Raw genomic sequence first — 26,006 nt, forward strand, 5'->3', positions numbered from 1 at the left:
TTTTTATTTCTGGCCAACACTTTTATGAAGGTCTTTGAAACCCCCACCTGTTTAAAAAGTCCACTCTTCAAGATTGCCAATTTGGAGTGGGCTTCTTCCCATTCATCTATTTGGAAATTAACAGTGAACTACACAAAGGGTAGTATGCTGTCTCTTTTCTCTTTATCTGAAATGTACTGTATATTCACTGACATCCAGTCACTAAATGCCATCTTTGAGACTGTGAAAACTCCCCCCTCCCACATTTTTTTAAGACAACCCCCACCATTCGCAGTGAAGTGCCCAGCAATGTTGCTTGCATTCAGAGATTGCTAGTTAGGAACAGTGTGCTAACAGGGAGAAATGAAAGAGGAGGAGGGGAGACTGAGAGGAAAAAAAATGTTGTGGCCTCTAGCTGTAATCAGCCTTGTTGCTGTCTGATTTCTCAGACTAATAGCTGAGCAATAGAAGTCTGGGAGTTCAACCAGAGGTTATCTTTCCCAGGTAGCATCTCGCTCAACGAGAATTTGATTTTTTTTCTATAGGACTTTACTCCATTAGATTAATGAAATTTCAATGAGAGCCCGGCACCCCCCGAAGCTTTGTTAACAAAACAAATGGCAAATCTGTAGGTGAGACAGCTTGTGAGGGAGACAGACGCGAAGGTGAAATTCTTCTCCTCTATCTGCCCGTCCGGCCTGAAAACCACATTGATCTCTATTTAAAACCACCAATTGGATTTTTTTTGTTAATTATAAATGATTGATTGGCAGGGTTTTGCCTCCCTCATACATGTTCTCTCTGCCACTCCTGCCAGCTCCCCCTTCCTTTGCTTCTGCACTCATGCTTGAAAGCTTGAAACTTGGCATGCAGCTGTGTGTGGATGGAGGCTTTTAGAGTTTTTTTTTTTTATTAGTGTTAAAGAGAAAGAGAACTTAAGCTGGCTTGGTGTCATAGTTGTGAGCTTTTATGATCTAATAGATGGTACTGCTCTTTACTGTTCAGATATAATGATAGTTTAATTCTTTTTTGGACATAAACTTTATATATAAGCTTTGCCATAAATTGTTATATTCTTCCTGAATATACTGAGACTTAAACATGTCTTTGAATGAAGTTTGCTAATAGATTTTTAAAAAATTTTTTCTTCTTTTGATTTGGAAACTGGAACATGTTTAATTCTTTATAAACGCAACTATTTTGTAGTTGTGAACTGATATGTTTAAAGGTCCCCTTTTCTGTATAATTTATCAGACAATTGTTAAAGTATGTACTCATGTTCATAAGTTTGGAGTTCCAGTCTCCAATAAAACAAAAACTCTAATCAGGAATTAAACAGCCGTAGATGAAAAGACAAAGAAGAGTGTGGGGGCAGGATGAGGACGGCAAAGAAACCACATTTAGTTTGTATAAGATTCTGTATCAAGAAAATTAGGAAGTAAACTTGCTGTTGTAGGTTGTTAAAGGATGAAATTGTGGTATAAATAGCCTCACACTTCTTTCTAATTACATAAGAAAAAAAAGTTGTTTCAGTAGATTAAGTTTAACTAATTGCATCCTTATTAATCTGTGGTAATCCATTGTACTTGCTCTTGAGTACATGCCTAATAATAAATAAGACTGGGGACAGATAAACATCTGCACACAGTAGAAAGATATTGATGACTCCAGATATTCTGATAATTCTATTAGTCTTACTGAAATATAATGTATGTGTTTCTATGATAGCATATATTGTATAACCACAGTACTACATTTGATAAAACCATAATAGAGTATTGTGGAGTATAAAAATAAACAATTCCTTGGTTTTTAAAGTGGAACAAGCTTCTTAATTCTTTTAGTCTAGTTGAGATTTGAAATTCCATGCTACCTTGTATTTTCAAAATATTTTATATTTTATAGTTTTGTGCAACATCTACATTTAATATAGCTTTATTTCTGTTATTAATTATTGGTCTAAATATATTTTAGTTGTATAAGTAGATGTCATAACCGGTCAAGTAGCACAGAATATGCTGCATTGAAACAACCATATCTATTTTTACTCAGATGTAAGCCACACAGATTTTATATGTGAGGTTTCTGCATTACAAAGTTATCTGTGCATGACTGTTCATTTCTAATGTTGAGAATGGGATATAAAAATTAGTTTTCAGACTGTCTCTGCTTCATCTTGAAGGATCTCTCTTATATTTTCAGTTTGCCTTAATAACATTTAGGGTATTGATGGTTGATGCTGTCCTTTATCTTGCACTGATTTGACTTTAAAATTCAAACTTCTTTTATATTTTCCATTTTCTTCTCCCCCCCTCTCTCTCTCTGTGTGTGTGTGTGTGTGTGTGTGTGTGTGTTTAAATATCTGTCTAACTTGCCTCAGTATGTTCCTGAATTAAAATTTCACGTCTACATTAACCCTTTTGCTATTTAGGCATTGTGCTGTTATTTATTTTAAATACTGCTCTGGAAGTATATGTTAATAAATGCTGCACATCTACTCTGCTTTTAACATAATTGTATCCAGGCTTTTTTTGTGCGTGATACATGCCACCTTAAGCATTGCAGTTGTAAATACCTGCACAACTTTGCAATAATGTAGATTGCTCTGTAAGAACCCTCACTTTTCAGAAATGTCTTTCCAGTAATTAATGACACAGGAAAGAAGATGTAACATAGAGGACAGTCTACATCTTAAAAGAGTGGCTTGCTGCTTTATCACTAGAACCTGCAAACATCTACACATGTTTTTCTTCACTTAAAAGATGTCATCCAGTGATATCGTTGTTGGCATTAACCTACTACAATTTAGAAAGTAGATTAAAATATTAAAGATTGAAGTACCAAAAGGATTTCATACATATAGCATATCAATGAAATGATAATTCAAATTCTGCACTTGTTGCTTCTCCAGGTAATGTAGTTCTATCTGATTCACATCACTTGAAAAATTGTAGAATTTAATGAGAGAGAGAAAAAATTGAACATCTGAATCCAGCCAGTGAATTTCGGAATAAGAAGATAAATAGCATATTAGTGGTCTGAACATGAAATCTAAAAGGGAAAAATGTAATCTATCCCAAGTTTCAAATGGGAGTTAAGCATTGCAGTCAGGTTTGATGGCTTTCACTGGATGGTACTCAGCATTTCCCCCATTTATTCCTACCTCCAATTATTGGAAAATATATGACTGAGAATCAGTTTCCATCCATGGCTCATTGGGTTAGGCTGACTCCTCTGACTTCCCCTTCAACCTTTTTAATTTTGTGTGGTTTTAATAGCTAAACTCTGTGTAAATGACGGGGGCGGGGGAGTATTCTAGTCTTTGGACAAAAGCATTCTTCTTCCCTGATGCAGAATAAATGATATTTTCCTCCTTGAATTAAGGATTTAGCTACATTATGGGGTAAATGGTGATTTTAAAAAGGAGGACATTCTATGTACTATGTCCCTTGCATTTTGCATAAAGGCTTCAACTATCTGGTCATTGTGAAATTCCTGGAGAAGTTAGCTGTGTTTTTTATATCTGCCTTCTTTTTGTTGCAACAAAATATGTAATGTCTTTTCAAGTTGTTTTTTATTCTGCCTTTATTATTATTAAAAATAACTCAAAGTGGTGAATATACCTGATACTTCTTCCTCCTCCTATTTTCCCCATAACAACAACTCTATAAAATAAGTTGGACTGAGAGAAGGTGACTCAGTTGGTTTTCATTGCTAAAGTGAGATTAGAACTCACAACGTCCTGATGTTTAACCTCAACCACTAGACCACACTGGCTTACTCTCTCATCAGGTTGTTGTGAAACTCTCTGGGTTTCTTCGTGAACAAATGTCTATCCTAGGTTTTTCTAAATTGTAAGAAAAATATAGAGCATTAATAAACACGTTGAAAACAATAACTTTCACTGGTTTTTAAAGTACTAAATTTTGGACATAAGATTAAATAGCAAATCTCATAGAAGAATGAGAAGCTGCTCTGTGCATTGCAGACAATGATTCTTCTTGACTGGAACTTCTACCCCACTCTGAATACTCAAGATTGTCTTACTTAGTTAGTTATTTTCGCCCAGACTTAACTATCCATCTGTCAAGTAGAACCTTGAAATACCAACTTCCTAGAGGGGTGCACAGGGGAAATTATTGTAATCATAGAGTTAAAAAATATTTTATTACATACTACTACTCTAATATAAAACAGACTTTTAGAATGATCTCAGCATTCTGTATCAGTCCTGTGTAAAACTGGAAATTTGATAAAAATATGAATACTACATATTTCATGAGGGTGTTATGAAGCAATGAATTGATTACAGTCCTAGATAAGACAAGGTAACTCCATCAAATATAATAGTTTTGCTTCCAAGTAAAGGTAACAGACTTTAACATCTCTAATGTGGCCTTGCTAATAAGGAAAAGCTGCTTTTGGATGTTACTTTTTACAAGCATGGATAAAAACTTTCTAATCTTGCAGTTCAATGAGAGTGAGATGCTTGATGATTTTATGTTAATTTCCCTCCTGGAGACTGAGATTCTTTAGAAAAGCTTGCCTGGAAGTGAAATGCTCATGAAATAGACATACCATACATCAATTTACAGAAATATCATGGACACTGATCTGGAATATAATTTCTCAAGGATGATCACCATTTCATATGTTAATGGTTGTATGTGTGTGTGTTTGTGTTTCTGTTACCACTAGCTGCTACATGGCTGCTAACTCTCAGGCATATTTCTTACTTGAGAGATGCAGGTGGAAGGTTATATGCTACCTGGATGCACAATTATTCTATGGGTACCTATAACATGTTTTGAATATACTCCATAAAAATATGTGATCTTAAACAAAGTTCTCACAAGATCCCCTCTGAGGGGACAACATTCATGAACATTGCTACATATATTTTGTTGGTGATATTTGTGTGCAGCTTATAGTACTACAGAGCATGGTATGATTTCATGCAATGTTTTCTAGATGGGATAATAATCTGACACTATAAAATAACCTATGGGTACAAAAACTCAGCATGGGAATTAGATTGTACCTGCCGTATTAAATATTAGAAGGAAATGTTGCCCTATTAAATATTGGAAGGAAATGCCTTAAATAGATTTGAGTTTAACAATTGGAATCCTTTTTTTAAAATAGCTGACTATGTGATATCTTGCTGAATTCAGAGTAGTCACATTTTTATTTATTCTTAACCTTAAAGGGGAAAAGAAGAGAGAGAAAGAAAAAGTCATTCATAAAAGGTAGGCATTTTCCACTTATGTGACTGTTCAGCTTCAAGCTGATATCGTTGGTGGAAGAATTATTATTGCTGTTCTTCATGTGATACTTAGTGGGGGAGAGCCTAAATTAAACATGCAATGTTTATTACTTAATGGTTGAATAACAGCCCACAGCAAATGTATTTAATTTGACATTCTACACACAGATATACACACAGATAAACATAAACATGCATGCACATATACACTACCACTTCACTTTTTACCAAGTCTGATTTTTCTCTGAGTTTATATTTTATCTTCTAGCAACTTCAGGATCAATATAAGTGATTTTTTAAAAAGATGATAATACTGTACAGAAATATTGCTGCTTTTGATATGCAAATTTTATTCTTTGATTCACTTGTTATGTCTGGTCAGACTAATTTTGCAGGTTTTGAATCAGTGCAAAGACCTACAATATCTGTTTACAAAAGGTGGGAGAGATACTTTTAATGTATCCTCCTAGGTTACCTAAAAGGAATTTCCTAAACAGCTGCTGTCTTTAGTTCAAGGTACAATTGTTATATTTTATCTTTTCTTCAATCACATTCCTTTTGTCTTAGTCCTTAATAAATGTATATGTCCATAAGCAGATTGAGACTTCCCATTTAATACAAATCTTGTTTTGAGACACTTTCCCTTTAATTTTGAATCATTCTAACGTGGGTAATGATTGCTGTATCAACATTTGAAAGATGTTTAAATTCTAAGAATAGAATTTGAGTTTCAGTTACTGGCTTAAAAAACAGCATTTAAAAAAATATAAATGAAAAGATATAATGTTTCAAAGGCAAGGCATTGGTCAGTTTACATTTCAGTTGGTTCTGCTTCCTTTCTTTGATCCTCATCAGCAAAAACTTTGGATCTGTATATGCACATGACTGCATTTATAAATCTGACAAATTCTGAGTTTTGTAGAGGGCTATTTGGGGTTACAATAGATAAGTACAGTAAGTCCCTGACTTACAACCAATCATTTAGCAATTGCTTGAAATTACAATGACAGTGACTGAAAAAAGTGACTTACAACTGGTCCTTGTACTTGCTACTATGACAGCATCCCTATAATGATGTAATCAAAATTTGGAAGCTTGTCAACCAGCATTTATTTACGATAGTTGCAGCATGCTGGAGTCATGTGATCACCATTTGCAATCTTCCCAGCCAGCTTCCAACAAACAAAATCAATGGGGGGAATCTGGATTTGCTTAACGACCATGTGATTCACTTAACTACAGTGATTTGCATAATAACTACAGCAAAAAAAAAAGTCACAGAATTGACCATGGCTCACTTAACAACCAGAAATTCTGATCCCAATGGTGGTTGTAAGTTTAGGACTACCTGTATATTCAGAGATATGGCATTATTTATTTTATTTTATTTTGAATTTGTATACCGCCCTTCTCCCTGAGGACTCAGGGCGGTGAACAGCCAAGTAAAAACATCAAGTACAAATATTAAAATACAGTTAAAATATACATATATAAATTTGGCCCCATTAATTAAAAACAATAAACAAAACACTTAAAAACACTTAAAAAATTAGGCCAGCCCGGCTTGCTGGAAAAGGAAGGTTTTAAGGGCACGGCGGAAGGCACTGAGGTCTTGGATTCTCCTTATCTCTGGAGGCAGCTGATTCCAGAGGGTAGGTGCCCCCACAGAGAAGGCCCTCCCCCTGGGGGTCACCAGCCTGCACTGTTTGGCTGATGGCACCCCGAGGAGGCCCTCTCTGTGGGAGCGCACGGGTCGATGGGAGATCGTCGGTGGCAGCAGGCGGTCTCGAAGATAGCTAGGCCCTATGCCATGGAGCGCTTTAAAGGTGATAACCAACACCTTGAAGCGCACCCGGAAGACCACTGGGAGCCAGTGCAGCTCGCGCAGGAGCGGTGTTACATGGGAGCGCCAGGCTGCTCCCGTCACTACCCGCGCTACTGCATTCTGGACCAGTTGGAGCCTCCGGGTGCTCCTCAAGCATTATAAAGCTTTTAAGGACCATGCTATCTTAAATATCACGTTAGTTCAGAAATCTAATGATATGAGATTGTAAGTTTAGAAGGCAAGCAAGAATAAAAGTTAAAATGAAACAAAATGGTAAAATAGTCAGGCTTTTCTTCACTATTGAGTTGAAGTTCTAGTTACTCACCTTTGAGTCAGCAGAAAATTATACGAAATTATACGAAATGATATGAAATTTGCCATCCCCACCCATTGCTGATTCCTAGCCTTCCTTTATTGACTCTGAAATCAGTTGACTACTCTCAAAAGTAATGAATGACAATGCATAACAGATTTTATATAGATTGGTTTCACAATATACGTCCATATAATATTAATATTGTGACATAGTGAATGTTGTCTTAATATACATGTGGTAACTTCAGACTTAAGGTTTATTGCTCAGTATTTCCATCAGTCTGTAAGAACAAAATATTGTAGTCTTTAAAAATGGCTTATAAAGGGAAGTGATGAAAAAATGAAAAGCAGCTATCTCCTTGTGCTGGATTTTTATAAACATACATTTATGAAGTATAAAACTCCCCAAAGGAAATGAAAGAATTTGGGAGATAATAAAATATGCAACCAACATTAAGTGTTTTTTCTGACAGTCAAGGTCAGAGCATCATTTTGGTTAATAGATCAAATGCATATGAGAATGGATATTATTAGCAGCAATCTATGCCAATTTTTAATGGGTGGCTGTGATTTGATGATTATTATGTAATTAATGAAATTGACCATTTGTATCATTCAGCAACAAGAAAAGTTCTCTTTCTAGAATTCTATAAATATAACAGAAGTTGTCATTTTGTCTAATTAACTTGATTACAACACTGCTAGATAGAGTAGTGTATTTACTGAATGACCTAGTTAAAATGAACAAAATTTTGGATAAGGAGATATCATTTTTTCTCTTTTTTACATTACTTTTTTTTTTTAATAAACCTTGTTTCTCTCTTGCTTGTCTTTTTTCTTTAAGAATAACCTAACTAATGTTTTTCATTAGCATGTTTTATAATTTATGTGGTCCCAATGGGCTCTGCCACGGTTAAATAATTTAAAGAAATAAACTCCCCCTCCTCCAAGCTTATCTAGCTTAGTGGAGTACAAGCTGCCTCGTTCTCTTACATAAAATACATCTGAGAAAAGCATGAGCAGGCAGCAGCCCCAAGCCTACAAATCTCAACATAAATATATAGCAAGATGTTGTGAATTTTATTTTATCTCTCCTTTTAAAAATAAAATAAAAAAAGGGGGGGGAAGCCCATAAAAACAGATTATTCAGTAGTACGGTAGTTCCGGCTGTTTTGGATTACAAAAGGATATTATGGGAATGCACTTGACGTTCCCATAAATTAAAAATCAATTCTTAATGATGAAGCCAACTTGTTTTAGCACATTACCCAGGTTAAATGGGAGCGTGCGGAAACATCAAGCTCAATAAGATGAGGAGAATCTGTGTATATTAATATGATTTAGAGGATGGTCTACCTCGATGGAATAATTGTTATTATATCTATACAGCCAGATGGTACTTGGGGAAACAGTCACTAAACACCTCAGATAGAAAGCCTGTTGGCATTCCTTTCATGTGTTCACTCTGTATCTATTGTGTTGTATTTTCAATAAAGGGGGGGAAAAAGTCATTTTGATGGTTTAATTTTTGAAATCTTTTTCAAAAGATATATAGTTTCATCTTTTTCCTTAAACTGCATTTCATTGTTATAATGATTTTTCTCAATAAAAATGCATTTTCTCTTTGAGCTGAGGCATGTTGAAATGCAGATGTTTTCTAACAACACATTTTGAATTTAACAATTCAGTCCTATGTATCAGGAGCGAGCAATTAAGTTTCCCAAAGGACTGCATGAGAAATTGGGGCTGTTGTGGAGAGTCAAACCAATAGGGCTGTGAAGGTGCATAGGCACACACACACACACACACACACACACACACACACGTAAATTGAAAAAAAAAATACAGTCGCTTTCAAAATTAAAGAAATGCAATTCTATTGCATACATGGGATACATTTACATTTGATTTCCAATTTCTGATTGATCTCATGCAGGCCAGACAGAACAGCCAAAGTGCTGGATGTGACCCGGAAGCCATGAAATGTCCAGGTTTGCAATATGTTCATATGCAAAAATAAGTCAGTCTAAATATGTTCAAATTCAGTGAGACATTATAATTTTAATATGGTTTGGTATATATTCAAATATTTGAAAGATATATCTAGTCTAGACTATCTGAAATGCAGAATGATTCACAATTAGTACACATAAATTTATTTTTAATAAGGAAACTTGCATGGAAAAATTGCCAAAGGAATTACTTCTAAATCTATTTATCTGAGTGCAAAGACAACCTACTGCATCTGAAGTTTAACTGGTAAAGGATGTTTATTTGTTTATACAATTTGAGACAGAATCATTGATAAACACACATAGAAGTTTATTCAGAATTGAAGTTATGAAAATTTGTTTATTCATGATATTATTTGATAATGGAAATTCCTTTATTTAAATATAACATTGTTGAATAGAAGAATGATAGATAATTGGGCTAGAATAGAATGCACAGTGCAGTTAGAATCTTCTGTTAGGTTTACAATATTATTGCTTGCTTTGAATGTAAAACTATATTTAATATTAGGCACCTATTTTTCTTTTTTGTCCACATCCACATGGTGTGTTTGACAAATACTGGTATATGAAAGAATCTACTGATTAAGAGATGGTGATTGCACATTATTTATTTATTTCCATTACTTCTATATTTTTTTACTTCATAAAGATTCATAGTGGCTTACATTACAGGGTATTAGAAGTCTGGATTTCATAAACCAGATTGTACTTCACCAAGTGGTAAATTCTCACTTATTCTCTATGTGGACTTTCAGGAAAATAGTCCCAAAACTATCAGTGGAATTTAGAAATTAAGGGGGAAAGCTTTAGTGAGGCGCCAGTAGGCTCCTTTGATTATAGTGCAAAGGTTTCCATTGCTAGTTAAATTCCTGAATACTTTAGCTGCTTCTGCTTATAGCAGTAATATGAGAGCATATGTGTTTCTTAGTATCAATAAGCCATCACTACAACAATTCTGGCTTATAATTTTGGACAAAACAATCAATGGCTGTATTAAATAATAACCCAAGGACCTGCAAGCCTTCAGTTTATGCATTTCTCCTTGTGCTTTCTTCTTCTAGACGGGCTTCAAGAAGCACATATATCCTACTTTTGTTTAAATCAAACATAAACTATTATATTTGTGTGTGATTAATCCAAACTATACTTAAATCAAGCTACTTAATTTTATGAGCTATTGTATATCCAGAGCTGTTTCATTTCAACAAACCTTTGTTAAAATGAGCTATATTTTGTGTGGATTTAGAAGAAGTGTAAGGTTTGGTTAATCTAAAACAGAAATAAGAGTTTCTGAATTGTTTGTGGCCTTGCCAGAAAAGTTATACATGAACTGAATTTCAGTAGGGTCATTTTGTAATGCTAAATTATTACTTACTGTTATATTCTTAAAGATACATTTTGGCATGTAACCATCCAAAGCTGAGAAGGGTTTTTCTTTATCAATTCAAAAAGCAAAGAGGCTTCAATGCGCCTTTTCGATAAAACTAATTCCTGCATCAAGTTTTGCAGTTGTATATCAAACAGTTGGTCACATAAAAAGCCCAGTAATCTGCTATTCTGTAACCAAAATGCTGAATTACCAGCCATTTTGATAGATTATTTTAATTCCTAAAGGGACTCTTTGAGAACTGTCTATACAAACAGGACTTTTATTGTTAAAATTATTTTTTTTTAGAAAATTCAGCCTTTAAGAAGAATGGATAATTCCTAAATTTAGGAGGGAGCTGAGGAATTTTCCATCCTAACATCCCATTTTGGCCTACTAGTCCTGCACATTTTCTCTCAATTAAAGTAGTTTGTGTTCTGCTACTGCATGTTTTTATGGTGTCTCTCATGATTCTAATTGACACTCTGATAAGGTCAGTTGGTTGCCAATTTTCCATCTAGGTTGCTAAGGGATACAAAGCTTCTGTTGCTTTAAAATGGGTAGAAGATACCCATTGCATGTTTAAAAAAAAGTTATTTTCTTTCCCTTTAAACTATAGATAGCTAACAGGTTTTTCATGTGTTGTTTATATCGTAAATGAACCTTTGGTTGTAGTAATACTGAAAAAAGAAATGATTTTAATGAAACCGAAAAAGTTATGACAAATGTTTAGAAGAGAACAGAATAGAATATTGTCACTTTGATTGTACACTAATCGGCATACTTTAAAATGAAATTTCACTGCATACAGTTCTTATATTGTATTTGTGAGTGTACATATATGTATATGAAGGAATGATAAATGGTATGATATATGTACTGTATATGATTCAAAATAGTTGATATGTTTATCTAACTTTTGTGTATTTAAAACACATTGAATGTATAGAATAGAATAACAGAGTTGGAAGGGACCTTGGAGGTCTTCTAGTCCAACCCCCTGCTTAGGCAAGAAACCCTACACTACTTCAGACAAATGGTTATCTAATCTCTTTTTAAAAACTTCCAGTGTTGGAGCATTTACACCTTCTGGAGGCAAGTTGTTCCACTGATTAATTATTCTAACTGTCAGGAAATTTCTCCGTAGTTCTAAGTTGCTTCTCCCCTTGATTAGTTTTCACTGATTGCTTCTTGTTCTGCCCTCAGATGCTTTGGGGATTAGTGTGACTCCCTCTTCTTTGTGCCAGCCCCTGAGATATAGGAATACTGCTATCATATCACCCCTAATCCTTCTTTTCACAAGACTAGACATATCCAGTTCCAGCAACCGTTCTTTATATGTTTTATCCTCGAGTCCCCTAATCATCTTTGTTGCTCTTCTCTGCACTCTTCCTAGAGTCTCAACATCCTTTTTATACCATGTATTAAAACATATTAAAGCATGCTTGCATTTTATCTAAAGAAGGATAAATAATTAAATCTAAACTTACAAACAGCAAAATAAAAGTGCATCAGATTAGAGCAATTAAAACTAAAATGAAAAGGGATAAAGTTTAAAAGTTCTAACCCATATTAAAAACCAAAAATAAGCAAACACACTCCCACTGTTTTCATTGATAACCTTAATCCTTTCAGAAATAGATATAGTTGGAGAGCATTCCATAACTTGACAGTAAAAAATATGATTTCTGTAATAGAGTTGTCAAAGTGTGGAATGCCCTACCTAATTCAGTTGTCTCAGCTACACATTTTCACAGTTTCAGTCACAAATTGACTTCCATGGACCTTACTTCATACTTAAGTGGTCAGTAAAGGGGGCGTTGCACTAACATGCCTATCATCCCTGTCATTGTATTTTTATTCTCTTATTCCTGTTCTTGTTTTTGTTTGACAAATTCAAACAAACAAACAAACAAATATTGCTATCATAGCAAATCCAACATTCAGTCAAATATTTTTAATATTAAGACATGTAACCAGGCCTTAGAAGCGAAATCAGTTTCCAGGCAGTTTCAAGGCAAATGATTCTGGTATCCTGGCCTTGAACTCTTTATCCAGAAATATATAAAAGATCCATAACAAAATGTTGCAATTGGAATGCAATCATTTACTGTTCACCCTTTTTCAACATTGCCCATCAAATGCATTAAGACTTCTATAATTCACCATGAAGAATGGTGAATGCTAATAAGGAATGATGGTACTTGTTTCCTAACACACAAGGATGTTTTTTCTTTGAAAGATCCTCCCATTACTTTTTCCTTTATTTGAATTTCCCTCAATCTAAATACCTCCTGTTATGTGTGAAATATATGTTTTTGGTTATTCGTATGTGAATATTTCAAATAGTATAAACCTAACTGTTTAGATTCTAGAAGCTCTGCTTACTATCAGAAACAATAACTATTGCCAGGCCTATATTTCCTAAATCTTTCAAATCATTCTGTAAGACATCATCAAAGTACAGATTATTTCTATATCTTCTACTAATAAATTCCATGTATTAATTGGATGTTACACAAAATACTTTCTTTGTACCATACTTTATCAATTATCAATTTAATTTAATGAATATAAATTTTAGTATTCCAAGAAAAGAAAACCGTATTTTTACTTCTTATTCCCCACCATTCATAACTATATGTACCTCTATCAGATTTTCCCTTAGGAATCAGTTTCTTAAATGTCATTTCTAAAACCTATTTAGCTGTTTCAGGGCTCAATTGTTTAGACAAACCTTCATCCAGAAGTGGTTTCATCGCCAGCTTATCAAAGGTTTTCAAACATGACATTAAATTGCCTTTGAGCCTTTTCTTCCTAATATTTATGTGAATATATGATCAATCTTAGTATGCAACAAAAAGTGATGGAGAAGAAACATCTGTAATTCAAATGAGCATTCAGCACAATGTGTTTTCACATTTGCATTATCAAGTGATTTAGACAAAAGATTTTGTGAGTCTCATGTGTGAAAGGGAAATAGTACACCTACAACCCAAAGCAGCAGTGCTTCATCTTATTCTCCACTGCTCCTTGACAACACCTGAGCCCTATTCAGATATTATTAAAAGTGATTGACCCAGTAAGATAGCAAGAAGTGGAACTGTTAGTCAAGCTGTGACTTGAGATCTGAGAGCTGGAACTTTACAACTGCAGCCTGGTAGGTGGAAAGCAGATGATTTGGAGGCTTACTAAACAAGGCAGATGAAAGATTTGATTTCTAGATTTGAAGCTCTGTCTCTTAATTTGGTTTGAATCTATATATGTAGTCAGGGTTATTTGCAATCCTTCCTACGTGCAGAATTTTCTCTATGAGCATCAATGTATGCAGGTACATTTGACAGGAGATTTTCCCTGCTGGCTACCTATAGGTATGTACATGTATGCATGCAATGCAGACGCTTTTCCACATCCTATACTCAGTAATAATTCTTAAAGAGACAGTTTGTATTCCTAATTCTGCCAACTCTCCTTCTCTTCCAACCCCTCAGTGATAACACGGAGAACATATTTAGAACATATATACAACCATGTGCACCCATGAATCTTTTTGGGTGCTTTTGCAGCCCCTAAAACTTGCTTTGTCCTCAAATGCCAACAATTGATGGCGTAGTTGTCCATCCTTTTGAGAATTAGGAGAATTTTTGTTTTAAAAAAGGCTCCAATAAAGCAAAGAAAAACCCCTTGGCCCTGTCAATCTCAATGAGCTGATGCCATCCACTTTACATTGTCACCCTGAACATGGTTTGCCTAGCTTTGGTTTAAATTGTATTATAACTTTTAAACCCTCTTTGTCATATACCTTTGAAGAAATATGTCTTAAAAAAAATGTATAAATGAATAAAACAAATATGAATAAGGATGTCTGGATTGTTTGAATGGAAGAGTAACTATTTTTCCAGACAAATCTTTTATTATGCTATTGTACTTCTTGTTTCTAGTTTTTTCATATGATCTCCATTTCTCTGCCTTCCTTCCTGTTTTTTAACTCCTCCTTCACTTAACATCAAAACGTCAAAAATATGTGTTATGATTTAATTAGAAAAGAAAAGGTGGGGTGGAAATGCTATATTTTTTTTACTTTAACACTAAGAGACAAGTTAATTCAAAAGCATCCCAAGTAATAATACCTCCCATGTTCATATCATTATGTAGTAGTAACAATTTTAATTTGCAAAGTGCTTTGCAATCTTTTATGAGGTATGTGTGTATGTCAGAGAGCACATTTGACTTTCCTGCCTTCACTCAATGAATCCTTGGTATTGGTAATCTTCCAATTATCTAATAACGTGATCATACATTTTAAAGAGAGGAGATTCAGCAGCCAGATAACTAAGAAGGGTGCCCAAAGCAGCATTTCTTAAAGCTTACATAAAATATTGCAGAAGAGAAAATAGCTAGATTGTATAAACGTGTCTATACAGTGGCCTGTGACAATTCCAATTTATGGGATGGGGTTTCTCAAGAGCTGCTCACCTCCAGGCGACAGAACCGAGAAACCGAGCTGAACGAAGCAACCAATCTGAGACGGCAGAGCCTTTTATGACACACAACTCAGGTTCCCCCTTGGGGCACTGGGCTAAAATTACATTGCAATGAAACCAACAAGCTAAGTTAATTTTATTGAAATTAACATTTGAGTTCCCCTTTTCCCTTTAGTGCATAGTTAAGGTGCAGTCAGTATTGTAATACTGGGAATGCTCAGGAAGATAGTGAATGATCAAATAATATGTGCATACATATTTCTGTTTGTTCTGAAACATCCTCATATACATATTGATTCAGTTTTAGTGTGTGTGTGTGTGTGTGTGTGTGTGTGTGTGTGTGTGTGTCAAAAACACAAACTCACAAACCCAGAGGTTTGTTTACATTGTTCTAGGTAATGATAGTTCTTTTTTAGCTGCAGTTATTTTAACTGATGTAAATGCTGAATATAAAATACTTAGCTTTTGTCAAAATATTTTTTAAAAAAATAAAATGCAAGGCTGAATGACCCCTAACTAGAATTTCCAGATTTCTTTTATGGCATTTTGCAAGCTACTATCTCAAAGATTTGAGATAAAGTTTTAAATAATTAAATTATAGATACAGGCTATCTGGTTGGACCCAGGTTTTGTTAAATTAGACTAGACCCAATGAGAGTAGTTAAAATATTGAACTGGGGAAACTTCCTCAGATTTGGAAGTTCCTGAATGATTTTTGAGTCAGTCCCTGTCTTTCAGGGCAATCTACCTCACAGTGGGTTTATTTGTGAGGTAAAATTGGAGAAGAAAATGTTATACACTAAAAAAAAAAAATCATCAATTTCAGATGTATTTTTGGTGGTCACACAGATCCAACTCTTCAGTTATCTTAGCAACAGTAGGAAAGTATTTTGATATTCCCATGCAAGTACAAACTGAGTGCATCTTTGTATTACTTTCAAGTCCAGTTGAGGTAATTCAGATGCTGCAGTATCTAAATCTGAAAAATAATGAATAAAAATAATGAAGTGTTTAATAAAATCACTTAAGACCCACTGACTTTAATGAGTTTACTTTATGAGCTGTTGATATTATCTTGTGAAACATACCCTTCCTATATTATCCTTCTCCCCACCTTTTTAAGATTCTCATCATCCAGAGTATCTAGAGGTAATCAGACTCATGATTTCATTTAGAGAGCAATGTGTAGCAGTCTCTGTGTGGCAGACCTTTTCTGCTGTGTCACCCATGTTGTGGAATCTTCGCCTTCAGAGATAAAGTTGGCCTCATCACTTGTGAACTTCCAAAGACCCCCCAAGACTGGTTTTTAAAGGGCATGTGTGTTCTACAAAGGCATACACAATCACTAAAATCACTTCACATCTTAGCAGGTTGAACTCAGACAATAAAAATAAGTCACTTAATGAGATTCAATCTTCCTTTTTTTTAAATGCAATGAAGAGCAATATTGTTCAGGAAAAGAGTTGAATTTGACCATTGGGCAACATCCTAATGCCTGCACTGCGAAAGTGGACAAGCCCAGTGGTGGGATTCAGCCAGTTTGCACCACTTCGGGAGAATTGGTTGTTAACTTTCTGAACAGTTTGGTGAACTGGTTGTTGGAAGAAATCATTAGGGCAGAGAACTGGTTGTTAAATTATTTGAATCCCACCACTGGACAAACCCCAACACAAGTAGGTTGACAAGATTAAAAGATGGAGCAAAGGCAAAAATTCCACCAATCCACCAATTTAAAAAATACATGCGATACTTTTATATCAACCAGGAAAAAAATTCCCTGCAAAGCTTTGTAAAATAAATTTGCTATCATGTTGTTGAACATAATAAACTTTGTCAAAATTTGCTACTAGTGTGGCCCATGTTAAGGGTAAAGTAAATATCACCAATTATCTTGCAAAAAGAATTACATTTTGAATAAAAAACAATTCAAGACTTTATTAAGTGACCTTTGGATTAAAAGATAGCAACCTGCTTAAGTAATCTCTGGTCATCCTTGTTTTTTCTCTTCATGTGATTGAGCACCACTTGGGGTCATTGCTGCTGATCCACAGCTTTTCTTTATTCCTGTCTCCTCCCCCTATTTTTTTAAGCAGGACTCAGGGAGACTTGATCTTCCATTAAAAAGTCCAGACAACCATAGAGGATTTTTAAATAGGCCTGTTAGGTTCTGGCAGCTTCTTGCAGAGAAAACTCGTGAGCCAAACAAGAGGCTGCGTGTTCAAAAATTGGTAATTTGTTTTAGATCAAATAATATGGCTTTTTAAAAAGTGACTTGGTACTCTTTAGCAGGATTCTTAGATAAAAGTAATCAAATATTTAAATAAAACACAGGACACCATTCAATAGAAGGAAATGAAAGTTTGAAAATTATGTGACTTGAACTAATCTAGAAAAAGGTACCAACTTGGAAAGATAGTTAGAGCACATTGTTCAATATAGGTCCTAATTGAGTTCCTGAATTAAAAGAATCAGCACCACCTAGGCAAAAACTGAAATATAGGAGTACTAAACTATTTTATGAAAGCCAGTTTGATGTAATGGTTAAGGCATCAGGATAAAGACTTGGAGACCATGACATTCTAGTTCTACCTTAGGTATGAAGCCAGCAGGGTAGGGTTGAAATGCTACCGGTTTGAACCGGTTCGGGTGAACCGGTAGCGATGGTGGCATGTGGTTCGGAGAACTGGGAGCGACGGGAGTGGGAGGCTCCGCCCACCCGCCAACTTCCTGGTTTTAACCAGAAAGTAATCTGCTATTTACCCTCTGCGCATGCACAGAAGGTTTGCACGTAGGCAGAGGGTCACGTGCGCATGTGACACGTGCATGCACTTCTGAACCAGTACGGAAGGTAAGTAGATTTCACCCCTGCAGCAGGGTTACCTTAAGTCAGTCACACACTCTCTCAGCCCTTGGCTGCAGGCAAAGGCAAACCACTTCTGAAATCATGCCAGGGAAACTACAGGAGCTAGTCAACACAGTCAACAGGAGTCAACACTGATATAGGCACAAAAGAATAACAACTTAAACTGTATATATTTCTAAATGTTTACAGTATTGTAAAATCCAGCAGCAGCATTGGGACATTCTACTATAACCGTTTTTTTAATACCTCCTACCCAATCCTTTTATGGAAGATGTTGTAATTGAATCTAGTACATGAATGGTATTCTGCCCCAGCTTCGGATTCCCAGAGAATGTGACACACACCAAGCTTTGCAAACACTGTTTAATTCCAAACAAACCCCTTTCAAGAATGCAGGCTTTCCATGCAAAGGGTCCTTATCAAAGTTATTAAGAACAAAGTCCGACAAAGGTTGGCAACCAGCCCAGAAAACCAGACATGAGAAGTCGCTCGCTCTCCAAGATGCTCTGTAGTAATGAGACGTTGTTTCTAGCAAGAAAGCACTAGCTGTGTGCGACTTAAATATGTTAAGGGAGTGGCCAATTATCCTCAAGCCCTACTCTCGAGTAGACCTCCTCCTCCTGAGTAGCCACCCCTGCCTTTTGGCAGCCCTGCGTGCCCGAGCATTGAGGAGAGGCTCCTCCACTTTGCTCTCTCCATTGGTAGGAGCCTCTGAAGGTTCTGAAGGCCCTGATTGAGTCTCTGCCTCTGGCATCACATCCTCTTTGGCCTCCTCACTGTCCGACACGAGCGCCGGCTGTGCCGGCTGCTGGCATGACACCACACCAGCCTCCTTGTCATCGGGATCAGCCACGATCTGCGCAGGCTGCTGGCGGGCCACAACAAATTTATTTATTTTATTTATTTATTTATTATCAAATTTATATACCGCCCTTCTCCCAAAGGACTCAGGGCGGTGTACAGCCAAAGTAAAAAACATAGATACAAACATTAAAATACAGTTAAAAAGATATATATGCGTTTGGCCCCATAATTAAAAGAACAATAACAGACCTATTAAAAACATTTTAAAAAGTGTTAAGCCAGCTTGCTGAAAAAGAAAGGTCTTCAGGGCACAGCGGAAGACGAAGTCATGAATTCTTCGTAATTCTGGGGGCAGTTGATTCCAGAGGGCAGGTGCCCCCACAGAGAAGGCCCTCCCCCTGGGGGCAACCAGTCTACATTGATTGGCCGATGGCACCCTGAGGAGGCCCTCTCTGTGGGAATGCACAGGTCGGTGGGAGGCCATTGGAAGCAGCAGGCGGTCTCGAAGATATCCAGGTCCTATGCCATGGAGCGCTTTAAAGGTGATAACCAACCCTTGAAGCGTACCCGGAAGACCACTGGGAGCCAGTGCAGCTCACGCCGGAGAGGTGTTATGTGGGAGCGCCATGCAGTTCCCGTAACTACCCGCGTGGCCACATTCTGGACCAGTTGGAGTCTCCGGGTACTCTTCAAGGGGAGCCCATGTAGAGAGCATTACCGTAGTCCAGGCGAGAGGTGACGAGGGCATGAGTGACTGTGCACAAGGAATCCCAATCTAGGAAGAGCTGCAACTGGCGGATCAGGCGAACCTGATAAAAGGTCCCCCTGGCTACAGCCATCAGATGTTCCTCCAAGGACAGCTGCATATCCAGGAGGACACCCAAATTGCGAGCCCTCTCCGTGGGGGGCAAGGACTCGCCCCCAATAGTCAGTGATGGAGTCAACTGACTATATTGGGATGCCGGAAACCACAGCCACTCAGTCTTGGATGGGTTGAGCCTGAGCCTGTTCCTCCCCATCCAGATCCGCATGGCCTCCAGGCACCGGGACATCACTTCAAGGGCATCATTGGGGTGGCCCAGGGTGGAGATGTACAGCTGGGTGTCGTCAGCGTACTGGTGGTACTTCACCCCGAAGCCACGGATAATCTCACCCAGCGGCTTCACATAGATGTTGAACAAAAGGGGCAAAAGAACTGATCCCTGAGGCACCCCACATATGAGGCGTCTCGAGGTTGACCTCTGCCTCCCTGCCAACACAAACTGCAATCGGTCCGAGAGAAAGGAGGAGAACCACCGTAACACGGTGCCCCCCATGGCCACAGATCTTCTGCAAATGTTGCTCAAAAGCAGGGAGACATTTAAAGGTTTCTTATGACCAAAAATACACCAATAGATGCTAGAAAAATCAGTTTCTACAAATAGGTAACAAAACTGTCCTGGCCTTAATTATAATAAATACAACTGGATGAACAGTATGTCTCAATATCACTCAACAGGTAATAACAGACTAAGAGTATTGGGATTTAGAGGGAGGGAGGATGTTAAGAAGAGAATTCTGGAGTGAGTAAAGAAAACTATTGACCAACATTTATTGAAAAAGAATCCAATGCATATTTGAAATCTTGAGTTCAACTTAGAAATCACTTCACTTTATATTTTAGTTTTCAAAGAGATCTCAACAATTGATATATTCTTTTGGAAAATTAATGGTTGATCCCCCTTTGTCAAGAAATTATAAGGTGCCTTGAAAATTTGTTACTTAATTTGTTATTTACTTACAAATTAAAACTCAAAAATTAATAAATAAAAACATTCCAGAACACTTTGATATCTTGCTTTCTCCTTTCCTTTTAAAAAACATTCTATTGTATCAAAGCACTATAGTAAGTGTTCATAAAGGCTTCTATGTATTATTAGTTAAATAATCATAAATTTATTGCACTATTGCCATCTTCCTGCTGCATATCAGTGCCCTATTCTGTTTTTCCTCATCAGTACAAAATCAAATTTGATGCAAAGTTATTGTTGCAAGCTCCTCTTTTGTATTAATGCTAAGTTATAGCCACAACTATGATTATTGGTGAGGCTAACTTAGTACCATACTAATTGGCTTGTGTTGTTCCACAGGGCTTAGTGTTATCGCCAATGCTGTTAAATATCTAGCCATTGGGAGAGATCATCTTGAGCTTTGGGGCTATCAACTCATCAATATGCTGATGATATCGAGTTCTATTAACTAAACATTAACTATTAACACTATCTCAGTTGTAAACCAGAGTCTGGAGGCTACAGCAGAATGTATTAAGTAAAACAGCTGAAGCTGAATTTTGTCAAAATGCTGGTAGGAAATCCCAATGCTGTAGATGACTTTTTTATGCCAGTGATAAAGGAATAGCAGTTTCCTCTAACTGAATGGTTTGAAACTTGGAAGTGCTGTTTGAGCCTGTCTAGCCTTTGAATAAGCAGATAACAGCTTCTCTCTGTTTATCTGTTTCATCAGTTCTATTTATTGTAGAGATGGGATCTTTTGAAAATAGTTATATTTTAGGATGACCACTGCAATACATTTTACATGGAGCTGCACTTAAGGGTGACTTGTAGCTAGCTAGCTTGATGCTGTAATGTCCCTTTTCTATAATGCTCACTGTCCATAGATTTTGCTGGGGATATGGCGCCTGCACTGATTTCTGTCTGAGATTTGATAATTTCTATTATTTCAAGTACAATGGAATGTAGGAGATTTAATTTCAGCAAGACATTATAGACCAGTATCATTATGAGTAATGACTACAAGTGGTTTGCAACAATTTTAGCTGAAAGGGTGAACATTTTTGCAAGAATTAATTTTGCAAAAATTTATTCATGAGGATCAATGTGGATTTTTTATATAAAACACAGTTGAAAGTTAATGTAAGAACTGTATTGGTTATGTTAGAATATTTGGAACGCCATAATGAAAAACAAGCTACATTGATCATTTTAGATGCAGAGAAGGCTTTTGACAATTGAAACTGGACTTTCTTCTTTAAGGTTTTGTAAGATGTGAATTTTGGAGATAATTTTATAAAATGTGTAAAATCAATTTGTATTTCACAGAGGGCACAAATAATTGCTAATAGAAATTTAACCAAATCATGTGAAACAAAATAGATCAAGAAAAGGTTGCCCACTGTCACCTCTTTTGTTTATTTTAGTTCTTGAGCTATTGAATAGAAATTATAAAATGGGATGAGAGGATTGTGAGGATAAAGATTAAAACAATTTATACAAGTTAAGAGTTTTTGTGGATGACTAGGGTCTGGTTCTTCAATTTCTTTAAAGGGAACTAAACTTTTAATGAATAAATTAAAAGAATTTGGGGGGTCAGAAGATTTCAAGATTAATAAACAAAAAAAGTTGTTATAAAAAACATGAAAATACAAGATCAGAGAATAAAACAAGTTTTAAGATTGAAAAGAAGGTAAAATATTTGGATAAACCTATAACAAATATGAATCATATGTTATTTCAAAATAATTATGTTAATTTGTTGTAGACTGCCCAGAGTCACCTTGGCAGTGAGATGGGTGGGAAACAATTAATTAAATAAAATGTTAAAAGATATATTCAGATGGAATAAATTACAGTTGTCACTGTTGGACAGAATTTCTGTGAATAAGATTAATATTTTATCGAGAATGTTATTTTTGTTTCAGGCAACATATATTTTGACAAGTAATTTACCATTTAAATGGTAAATTGTTTAAATTTATCATTTAAACAATAGTAGAAGGATATATCTAAATTTGCATGACAATGAAAAAAAACATGAGTTAAATACAAGGTAATACAAGATACAAAGAAAAAAGAAGGATTGGGCCAGCTAGATTTGAAATTATATTTTGCTGTCTAATGTCTAGCTTGGATAAAGAAGTTGGTGTTTTTTAAAAACAGAAGCTTATCTAAATTAGAAAGACCTGATCAGAGATGAGGGGTGTGTGTGGTATAAATATGACAAATATCAGGATAATTTAAAATTTAAAAACCATTATGTTATGTGGACTATTCTTAGAATACAGAATAAATAACTTTAACTTGTGCCCAAAACCATCTTTATGACTTTCAACACAAGAACAATTTTATAGACAAGAACTGATGAGTAAACATAAATGGTTAACTTACCATGATAGTAGAATATTCTCAAGAGGATTGTAAAATAAAATCAAGAGTAGATTTGACAACAGAAGGATGTACTTGTCAATGGTTTTCTTATATACAAATCATCACAAAGGTTTAAAAGTGGATAAAAGATTTTATGTGTTTGAAAAATGTAAAAATGAATTTGAAACAGAAGTATATACCAGTGATGAACATGTTATTGCTAAAATGTATATGGTCTCATTGAAATATGAGACAGAAGATGTAATAAGGAATGTATGATAAAATAGGCTAAAAAATTTTGTTACAATATCAAATGGGTTGATAGGAAAATATGTGGTTGAAAGGATTGAAATTTATCTTATGTTCTAATCTTATAGAGAAGTTTTACAAAATGATGTATTGTTGGTATCTTTCATTAGAGAAATTTTCTAGAATGTATAAAAAATCTTTGTTGAAAATGTGAATAATATGAAGGGACTTTCTACCATGTAAAAAAGATAAAAAACAAACAAACCTGAATACAAATACATCAGTGGTGGGTTCCTCCCAGTTCGGTCCGGTTCGGCCGAGCCGGTAGCGGTGACGATATGACATCACCAAACCGGTTCTCCCCCCCGCCCTCCCATCCCCCACCCCCCACGTTATTCTTACCTTTTATTTGGTCCCACCCCCAATCTATTGCTGCCTCCTGAGTTCCAGCTGATGACTAGAGGGAAAAAAACTTTAAACTCTTGCTGCGGGACTTCAAAGGGCCGTCCTACATCTGATCAGTGTTAAAAGCAAACAAATGAGTTGGGTCGTAAGTGCGAGGACTGGTCGTAAGTGCGAGGACCTTCCAGAAATGACTCTGACCAGTTAGCCACGCCCACCTAGTCACATGACCTCCAAGCCACACCCACAAAATAAGCCACGCCCACAGAACCGGTAGTAAAAAAATTTAGAACCCACCCCTGAAATACATGCATTAATTCAGAATATTTTAAAGTACTATTAAAACTAGATATTTTTTCTTTTGGGACTAATAAACAGGCAAATAGAAAAATCATGTAACTTTATTTTTATATATGACAATTGCAGCAAAATTATTATATGTTCAAACTTGGAAAGGTTCAACAGTATTCACCACCGTGGTGAAGATGATAGAACTTGCACAAATACATTAACTTCTTTGATTAGAAAAAGAAAATATCTATATTCATAGCTGACTGGAAATTCCTTTTTTGTATGAAACAACAAAAATGTCCTTATGACTTGTGGTTTTGATGATTAGGAAAAAAAAGAGCTTTTAATTGCAATCCTAGAGTAAGAGATAAATTTGTAACCATATTCACATTTGCTGCAAAAGAATTTGGAAGCTTCTTCTATTCTTTTTTTCTCCACTTATATTTTATTATTATTTGTTTCTTATTTATAAAATTTATTTGCTACCCATCTCATGTCCAACAACTCTGGCCTTAAAACAACAATTTTGTCTTTTCTTTCTTCTTCCTGTTTGCTTTTTTTAGTCTATATTAGTTGGTATTGGTTGTTATATTGGTATTGGCTTTTATGTTCTCTTCAAAACTTTTAATAAAATTTTTGAATATATTTTTATATGTAAATATATATAAAAAGAAAATGGGCTAAATCCAGCCAACAGAAGTTACACCATTCAGTTGCAAACCAGCAATACAATTTCTGAGAAGAGAACAAGTTAATAAGTGTATGAAGTATATTCTAAGCAAATTAAAAAGGGAAAACAAAGCAAAATAATTAACAAAGCTGAAATAAAACAAATAAAATATAATGTTTAACATATTAAAACAAAATAAAAAAGAAACCTCCCACAAAAACAGAATGAAAATAGAAATCGTGGTTGTCCTTATATGATGACTACTGCAGTTCTCTCTCACACATATGCACAGATCTAATTGGTCTCCAGTGACTGAATAGTTGCTCATCCTTTGCTGTGTGTAATCACATTGAGTTATAACCACATGTTCTCTGAGCATGTGGTGGAATACAGAGCAAGCACATGTCTACCTAAATGTCATTAATGCTCATAAAATATGAACTGACATAGGAATGAGGGAGAAAATGTGAGGAGGGAGGGAAGGATTCTTAAGGTCCATAGGACAGGGCAGTATGTGGAAAATGTGTGGATGTAAATATTTCTCACCCAAAATATTGGCTGTAGGTGCTCAAATGAGTGTTCAAATGCCTTACTGCTCAATGGCTATCTTCTGAAAATGCTTCCAGCCTAACTGTCTTCTGCTTGTGAGATCTACAAAAAATGGGGGAAGAAGAAAGGATTTCTAGAATGTGCAGAACTATTCTCAATGGTCTGTGACATGCAAGTAAATCGGAGCTCTAATGTAAAAGGCAATAAGCCGTTTGCTGGCAATGAATTCGCAATTAAAGTGGTTATAGTTAATTTAAATGGTAGAAAATGAGGTTGATTTAATGCTTATTGATTTGAGGATGAGTGTCTGCCACACATGACCGAGAGACTCTGGGTCAGCTGTGGGGCAGCTAAATGAGGATATAATTCTCTCTAAGAACAGGCATACCTTAAAGCTCCAAAACTAAAAGTATCCTTTGATAAAGGCAGCTAGATAATATGCCAACCCTTTTTTTCTCTGAGTTGTATGTTGTCCTTAGGTTTGTTAAGGTTAATTGAATAATATATATATTCAGTTTTATTGTTTTGTCTACAACAACTTATATGTATACAGTATATTGTATAAATAGTCAATAACTAAGATCTTTTTGTTGCGGCTTGTTGGTGTAATAATTCTAGTGTTGGACTAGGATCTAGGAAATGTGAATTCACACCTATTTTCAGCTTTAAAAACTCATTGGGTGAGTTTAGATTTGGACTATCCCTCACTTCACATATGAAGAAAAATAGTAAGAGGGAATGCTCTGAACTTCTCATTGATCTGGAGAAAAAGTGGATTAGAAATGG

The 26,006-nt window shown here is 35.6% G+C and overlaps 1 protein-coding gene across 3 annotated transcripts in view; it reads left to right on the forward strand.

Annotated features, from left to right (window-relative positions):
* The window catches only part of SKAP1 (src kinase associated phosphoprotein 1), a 443,107-nt gene that overhangs the window by 148,071 nt on the left and 269,030 nt on the right, over positions 1-26,006 (forward strand). The window lies entirely within an intron of this gene.

Source organism: Pantherophis guttatus, chromosome 4 (genome assembly GCF_059756535.1).
Source record: "Pantherophis guttatus breed Tessera chromosome 4, ASM5975653v1, whole genome shotgun sequence".
NCBI classification, from domain to species: Eukaryota; Metazoa; Chordata; class Lepidosauria; order Squamata; family Colubridae; genus Pantherophis; species Pantherophis guttatus.